General features: G+C 33.5%; 1 pseudogene; it reads right to left on the reverse strand.

The window, feature by feature from the left end:
* Nucleotides 1-7,122: 7,122 nt before the first annotated feature.
* Nucleotides 7,123-7,552, reverse strand: LOC148163529 (NADH dehydrogenase [ubiquinone] 1 beta subcomplex subunit 4 pseudogene; annotated as a pseudogene).
* Nucleotides 7,553-7,856: the final 304 nt, after the last annotated feature.

Below are 7,856 nucleotides of genomic sequence, written 5' to 3' on the forward strand. Positions count from 1 at the left end.
ATGAAGTCATTAGGGTAGAGTCTTAATTTAAAAGGATTGGTGGCCTTATAAGAAGAGGAAGAGGAGAGACAGAGAGATAAAAGAGACAGAGATCATGCAAGAGAATGAACCCAGGAAAGTCCAGGTGAGCACAAAGTGAAAAGGAAGTTATCTTCAAGTCAAGGAGAGAGTTCTCACAAGGAATCAAATTAGCCAGCACCTTGATCTTGGATTTCCCAGCCTCTAGCACTGAGAGAAATAAATTTCTGTTGTTAAAGTTACTCAGTTTATGGTATTTTATTATGGCAGCCCAAACTGATGAAGACAGACCTATTTTGACTTAATTTTTGTAAACAGTGTGAAGTCTGTGTCTAGATTATTTTTTTTTCTTTTTGAATTGTTTTGCATGTGGTATTCTAGGATCATTTTTTGAAAAGATTATCCTTTCTCCAATGAATTGCCTTTGCCTCTTTGTCAAAATTGAGTTGATTATATTTATGCAGGATTATTATTTCTGCACTCTATTCTGTTCCATTAATGCATTTGTCTATTCTTTTGCCAATACAACGCTGTAGTAAGTCCTGAAGTTGGGTATTGTTAGTCTTTGAAATTGTTCTTCGATGTAGAGTTGGCTATTCTGAGTCTTTGCATTTCCATATAGACTTTAGTATCACTTTGTCAGTATCGTCAAAATCATTTGTTAGCTTTTTGTTTGGGAATTTGTTTACTTGTTTATTTTTTAAAGATTTATTTATTTACTTGAGAGAGAGAGAGTGAGAGAGCAAACAAGCAGGAGGAGGGGCAGCGAGAGGGAGAAGCAGACTCCCCTGCTGAGCAGGAGTCTGACATGGGGCTCAATCCTAGGGTCCTGGGATTGTGACCTGAGGCAAAGACAGACACTTAACCAACTGAGCCACCCAGGTGCCCTAATTGGGAATTTGTTTAATATATGGATTGAATTTGAGAAGAATATTGCCATCCATATAATATTGAGTCTTCTTATCCATGCACATGGAATCCATGTTCATTAATTTATATATTTTAATAGATTTCCATATATAGATGTTGTACATATTATGTCAGATTTATATCTAGATATATTTTAGGTGCTAATATAAATTATATTATGTTTTAATTTCAAAATCCAATTGTTCATTGTTAGTATATAGTAAAGCATTTGACTATTTTATATTAACTCTCATGTGGCCTTGCTATAATTACTTACTAGTTCCAGTAGTTTCTGTTGATTTGGGATTTCCTATATAATCATGTCACTTGTGAACAGACAGTTTATTTTCTTTTTTCCAAACATGAATATGTTTTATTTCCTTTCTTTGTCTTACTGCATTAGTTATGACTTCTCATATGATGTTGTTTAGCAGTGGTGAGAGAAAATATCCTTGCATTGTTCCTGATTTTAGATGGAAGGCATCCATTTTCTTACCATTAAATATAAAAGCATATATAGAACTGAATATTTGTATTATGAACAAGGACAGTGGCACCTGGGTGGCTCAGTCATTAAAGGGCTGCTCTCAGCTGTTTTGGGCAGTCATGATCCCAGTGTCAGCAGGCTCCCTGCCCAGTGGGGGAGCCTGCTTCTTCCTCTCCTTCTGCCTGCTCCTTCCCCTGCTTGTGTGCTCTCTCTCTGTCAAATAAATAAATAAAATACTTTTTTAAAAAAAGAATAAGGAAAGGAAAGTTCTCAAATAATTTGATTTCCTGCTTCAAGAAACTAGAAAAATAAGAGCAAAATAAACCCAAAGCAAAAATAATGCATAAAATAGTAAAGATGATAATTAAAATTAATAAAATTGAAAAAAGGTGAAAAATATAAAAATCAATAAAACAAGAAGCTGGTCACCTGAAAAAAATCAAGATTAATACATCTCTATCAAGATTGACAAAATTAAAGAGGGAAAAGACACAAAACAGCAATGTCGGTAATGAAAAGGGAATATCACTCCAGACCTATAACATTAAAAGGATATTAAGGTAATCCTAAAAATAATTCACTTTATAAATTTGAAAATACTGATTACATGGTTCAGTTTGTTAAAAAACACACATGACCAAATTTTAACCATGATGGAGGCAATCTAAACAGTCTCATTAACCATTAAATAAATTGAAGTTTTAGTTAAAATATCTAAACATTAATCCCTAGCCCCAGATTGTTTTACCAAAGAAATCCTACCAAATATTTAAAGGCAAATTAACACTGATTTTACACAATGTCTTCCAGAATATATAAAAGAAGAGAACACTTCCCTGCTCAATTCAGGAGACCAGTACTACCCTGATATTAAAACCAGAAAAAGAAACTATAGATAAAAGAAAATTACAGGGGGCGCCTGGGTGCCTCAATCATTAAGCATCTGCCTTTGGCTGGGGTCCTGATCCCGGGGTCCTGGGATGGAGCCCCCACATCAGGCTCCCTGCTCAGCGGGAAGCCTGCTTCTCCCTCTCCCACTCCCCCTGCTTGTGTTCCCTCTCTCACTGTCTCTCTCTGGCAAATTAATAAATAAAATCTTATAAAAAAACACAAAAAACTACAGGCCATGAGCCAATATGCAAAATCCTCAACAAAATATTAGCAAATTTAATCCAAAAGTGTGTAAAATAATTATACACTATGACCATGTGTGATTTTTTTCAGGTATGTAAATAGACTGGTTCAGCATTAAAAAAATTCAGTCAATAAAAATTATCATATCAACTGGCTGAAGAAGAAAAATCATATGGGTTATACCAATTGATATAACCCAATACCTATCCATTATAAGAGCAAAATCATTTTTGGCAAATTATCAATAAAGAGGTACTACAACTACATTTACAAAACATATACAGAAAGCATCAAACCTAAAGATGAAAGAGTAAAATGCTTTACTCCTAGGATTGGAAATGAAGCAAGGATGTCCAGTTTTATGATTCTTATTCAACATAATACTGGAAGTTCTAAACAGTACAATAGGCATATATGATATAGGATATGTGATATAATAATATATCCTACATATTACATATTATGATGTATAGTATATATTATATCTATATATATATAAGTAATATGGGATAAATATAAAGCAAAGGAAAGCATCTAGAAAATTACATAGGGAGGGCTTAAAATTTTAAGACTATATTCAACTTTATAAGTGCAGTATATATGTATATATAATACATATATGTATATGTTTTATTTGTTAATGTTATATGTATATATGTGTGTATAATATGCATATTATACATGTAATACATAAAAATAATATTATACACAATAACTTTAAAAGGATCATGGACTTAAATGTAATACTTAAAAATATATGTAACTTTTAGAAAAAATAGAGAAAATCTTTGAAGTCTACGACTAGGCAAAGAATTAATAAACTTGACATGAAAGCATAATTCATATTGAAATATCCAAGACAATTCTAAGCTGGATGGGACCTCAGGTAAAAAATAGTGTAAACTGGGAATGTCCCATTTAACAAGTGTTCATGTTGTACTAGATTGAAATTCTTCATTGTTAGGGACATAATAGCATTATACACACAAAATATTGGACAGTAAGCACAGAATATCGTTGTCTTGACCAAGTCACATTAAGGTTTTTTATTGTTGTTGCTTGTTTGTTTGTTTGTTTTTTTTCAGAGAAACAAGAGACAGGCTTACACTACAACAGTAATTTTATTCTAAATATATTGAAGTGTCATGATCTTTTAAAATTTTTTTTTAATTTGAATATAGTTGGCACACAATGTTACATTAGTTTCAGGTATAGAACATAAGGATTCAATTTCTCCATACATTATGCTTTGCTCACCCCAAGTATTACACTCTTAAAAACATCCTTTAAATTATTCCACCAGCTATTTTGAACTTAGAATCTAATGTCAGGCTTATTTTTAGATAATGGAGCATAATTCAGAGACTCACCCAGCTCAATGGTATTTCAGGTAGTTGTCAATGAATACAATTTATTTGTCCAAAAATTCAAAAGAAATATTTTGAAATGTTAGATAACAATCTATTATTTTGGTGACTCCATTGTCAACATATAAATTGATTAGACTTTAAAATTCTTAAAAATGGGGCGCCTGGGTGGCTCAGTTGGTTAAGCGACTGTCTTCGGCTCAGGTCATGATCCTGGAGTCCCAGGATCAAGTCCCGCATCGGGCTCCCTGCTCAGCAGGGAGTCTGCTTCTCTCTCTGACCCAACCCCCTCTCATGCTCTCTCTCTCTCTCTCATTCTCTCTCTCAAATAAATAAAATCTTTAAAATAAATAAATAAATAAATAAAAATAAAATAAAATTCTTAAAAATGTTCAGTTACTTCCGTGGATATTATAAATCGCCATTATATATGCCAAAAAATGCATTGTCACACAATATAATGAAAATATTTATACTCATGCCACTTTGAATATTTCTTCCTGTATTAACTCTATGTGTATATATAAGCTCAGATTGGTTCTTTAAAGGGTAGAAAAAGTCCTTTGTCATGGAAAAATACACTGGCTAGAATAAAAAGAACAGAGTTTTTTAATGAACTTCACCAATCATATGCTATTTGTTATCTAGCCAATTAGTCCCATGCAATTGGATTCGAAAGATAGGTGGGGAAAAGAAGTATGGATAGGAAGGAAACAATAGATGGAATAAAATAAGAAAGGATGGCAAAGGGCACCATTGCAGGACTAGCAAATTATTCATTCAAGTATGTCATTAAAATATTAAAATAGAACCTGCTCTGTATTATCTTCACCGTGCAAGAGAAAGGATATACTAACAGTGAAAAAGTAAAAAAAGGATAATCACAGAGTAAAAAGACACATCAAGAGAGGGAATAAAGTTGCTTGTATGACAAATTCACCACTAATTACTTTTAAAAATATTTTGCTTTCCACTTGTGAAACTTTTTCATGGATCTTTACTCGGGTTTGGATTCTGAGAACAGCTGAACTAATTGTATTTTCTCTTAGGTTTCCCTTTTGTAAATTGGGAATGATTACTTTTTGCCAACTGACATCAGACAAGACTAACAAATAACACTGGGGAAAATAGGCAAAGGAAAACTAAATTGTTCAGAAAAGTAATCGGACTTAAAATTTTAAGAATATAGTCAACTTTAAATAATTTCTTCCTAAAAACAAGTGTGCTGTAAACAATTTGAGAACTTTTTGTTTTCTTTCATTTTTATACCTTAGTAGAGTTGTCCACTTTCTTCCCCAGTCAGCAAAAATGGTTTATATATACATTTTAAGTACTTAATAATGATCAGTTCTCATGCATTAGAAGAGACACAAAAGAGGGGTACAAGGGTTGGACAGGTGGTTAGATATTTAAATGTGGATTTAATGCCCTTAGGAATACACATAAATATGTGCTTAAGCAATTTGGATGTGCTTATTTATATAGGTATTTCACTGACCACTCATGATAAAGCATGTGCCAAATCGTGTTATGAAAAGCTGAGCACATTTAATTGTAACATGTGAGATTTGTTTTGATCTTTTGCTAAGGACGCTGACAGGTAAATGTTTGTGAATCCATTGTTTGGCAGATTGGTGCTGTCAATTTGATGACATAAAAATAGGACTTTAAGAAGAGCAGCTCCCAGGAGCAGATGGGAAAGAAGAAATACTTCAAAATCACCCATCATTTTTTCATGGCACTTCTTGAGACTACTTACAGGACAGAATATAACTGGCCAAGCCACACAGACTACATAACAAAGACTCCTGAACCAAACCTTTCCAGTATTGTATAGATTGTTGTCAAAAAGTAGGAAAGACAGTTGCACACATGAAGGTGCAGGAAAGGTTGGGTACATGGTTGGCTATCATGGATTCATTTGCATATAAATGCCTTTGGGATGTTTAAATCACTGTTTCTAAATAATACTTAGATGGTGTTCTGAAATCATCCAATACAATGCAAAAATATGGCTTACATATAAATTATTTTTTAACCTTTCTTTTTTCTTTCCTCTTTCTCTTTCACTTTCCACTATTCCCACCTTACCTCCGAACTGGCTATCACAGTTGTACAATATATTCTATAATTTATTAATTTACAATCAACCCCCATTAAAAATCTAGAAGTATAAAACAAAGATGAAATGAACAAAGCCCTAGCTCTCCACAGTTTGATTATGTATTAAGATAAACAGATAATTGCAGGTGAAAGAGTATTTAAATATTTTTATGCTATATTAGAAAAATATTTTGCATTCTATAAAGATATTTTAATTCCATTAAGTATGTCTTTCATCTTGTTTTATTAATTTTTCTACTTGATTTGTCAAATTATGAAGGAGTATCCTTATATTGTTCCAGTAAGATATATATTTTCTCATGTTATCTCTACATTGTATAATTTTTATATTTTTAAATTAATGATTTGGGGCTCATAATTATATATATTTTTAAAATATAAAATGTTTTAAGGTGACATCATCATTGGGGTGGCATAAGCCATCCCTAATTTTGTCCCTTTTTAACACCTAAAATTCTTTTTAGCCTCTGAGAATTGTTTTCAATCCTAGAATTAAAGGTACTCATGGGTTATTCAGAGGCCTTTCTCTAATTCTGGACTGTAATTGGCCATACATAGAACCTAAAATACTTTCTCTGCTTGTCTGCTCCCCAAACCCCATGCTCCAAGGATGGGGGAGGAAAAATAAAGAAGGAACAGAGTACCTAAAGAAGGTGAGTGTGGAATCAGTACAGACCCAGCAGGAAAGGCATTCAGTTAAAAGCTGAAGTAACATGCTCAAGAGAGAGAAAGAGACGTCAGGGAGGAGGGTCTTCCAGGACCTGTACAGGGTGGAACGCTTGCACTTGGAAAAGTGATTCTAGGGAAAAAATAAAGAATTATTATGTACCACCTTTGACCTCTGTGTGTCTAAGGCTAAGATTGTTGGTAATTGCTAAGGGACTTTAATATCAACTGCATAATAAAGGTCATTGCCATGCAACATTTGTTTCCATGCATGTGGAACAGATAAGAAAGACACTTAATGTCCATTACTGAGAAACACTAAGGTCTCTGAGCTTACTCCAAGAAGATTTTATCTATATTTAGTAAAGAAGGAAAATTAAGGCAATGACCAAGTGCTTTTTAAATTTTTTAATTTTTTTAATGATTCTTAGATTCATTTAAACAAGAATACTTAAAGTCATCATTGCTAGACTTAATATGAAATGTTAAATGTTCAACTAATTTTCTTTCCTGGATAAGTTTTTCTTTACTATCTCTGTCAGTTTTGAAAACCTAATACTAGAAAAGGAGGGCCCCAATTCCAAGCAGAAGTCCTAAGAGCGAGGTCTTGAGAATGGGTCTGAAATTGAGATAGGTACTTGCTGATCTTGTATAGGTCCAATGAACCAAGGCAGGGTCTTCAGTGAGCTCTGGAGTTGACTGAAGCAAGTACTTTCCTTGAAGCTGGTATCTATGGCCAACCGCTGGGCCTGCACCTTCCTGGCTTTCAAGATACATTGCACTGGGCTGGGTCCAGGCGAGCGTGCAACGTGGCTAGGCACTCTGGCTGGTGCTTGAGGAACAACATCTTGGCAACTGGCACACAACTGCCTCGACTAAGTACTTTTTTAAATGTTTGTTTTTTCAAAGTCTACCTTTTGTTTGAGACTAATGCTTGCTTGCTAGCTAACTTGCTAGATGATACAATTTTACAAAATTTTAGAGTAGAGCTTAAATCATAATGTTTCAAGTAGGAAAAATGTTTTCTTTGAATGTTTCTATGGGCTTTGCATTTTGCTCTTCACCAAAAAAAAAAATAGTAAATGGCTTTCATCCCTTCTTTTCTGACCCTGTGTTCTTGTACAGCTAGAGCTGTAAATCACAAGAAAATG

The sequence above is a fragment of the Eumetopias jubatus genome, unplaced genomic scaffold (assembly GCF_037043125.1).
Source record: "Eumetopias jubatus isolate StellerSeaLion01/CBP00866 unplaced genomic scaffold, mEumJub1_p1.0 scaffold_9, whole genome shotgun sequence".
Classification (NCBI taxonomy): Eukaryota; Metazoa; Chordata; class Mammalia; order Carnivora; family Otariidae; genus Eumetopias; species Eumetopias jubatus.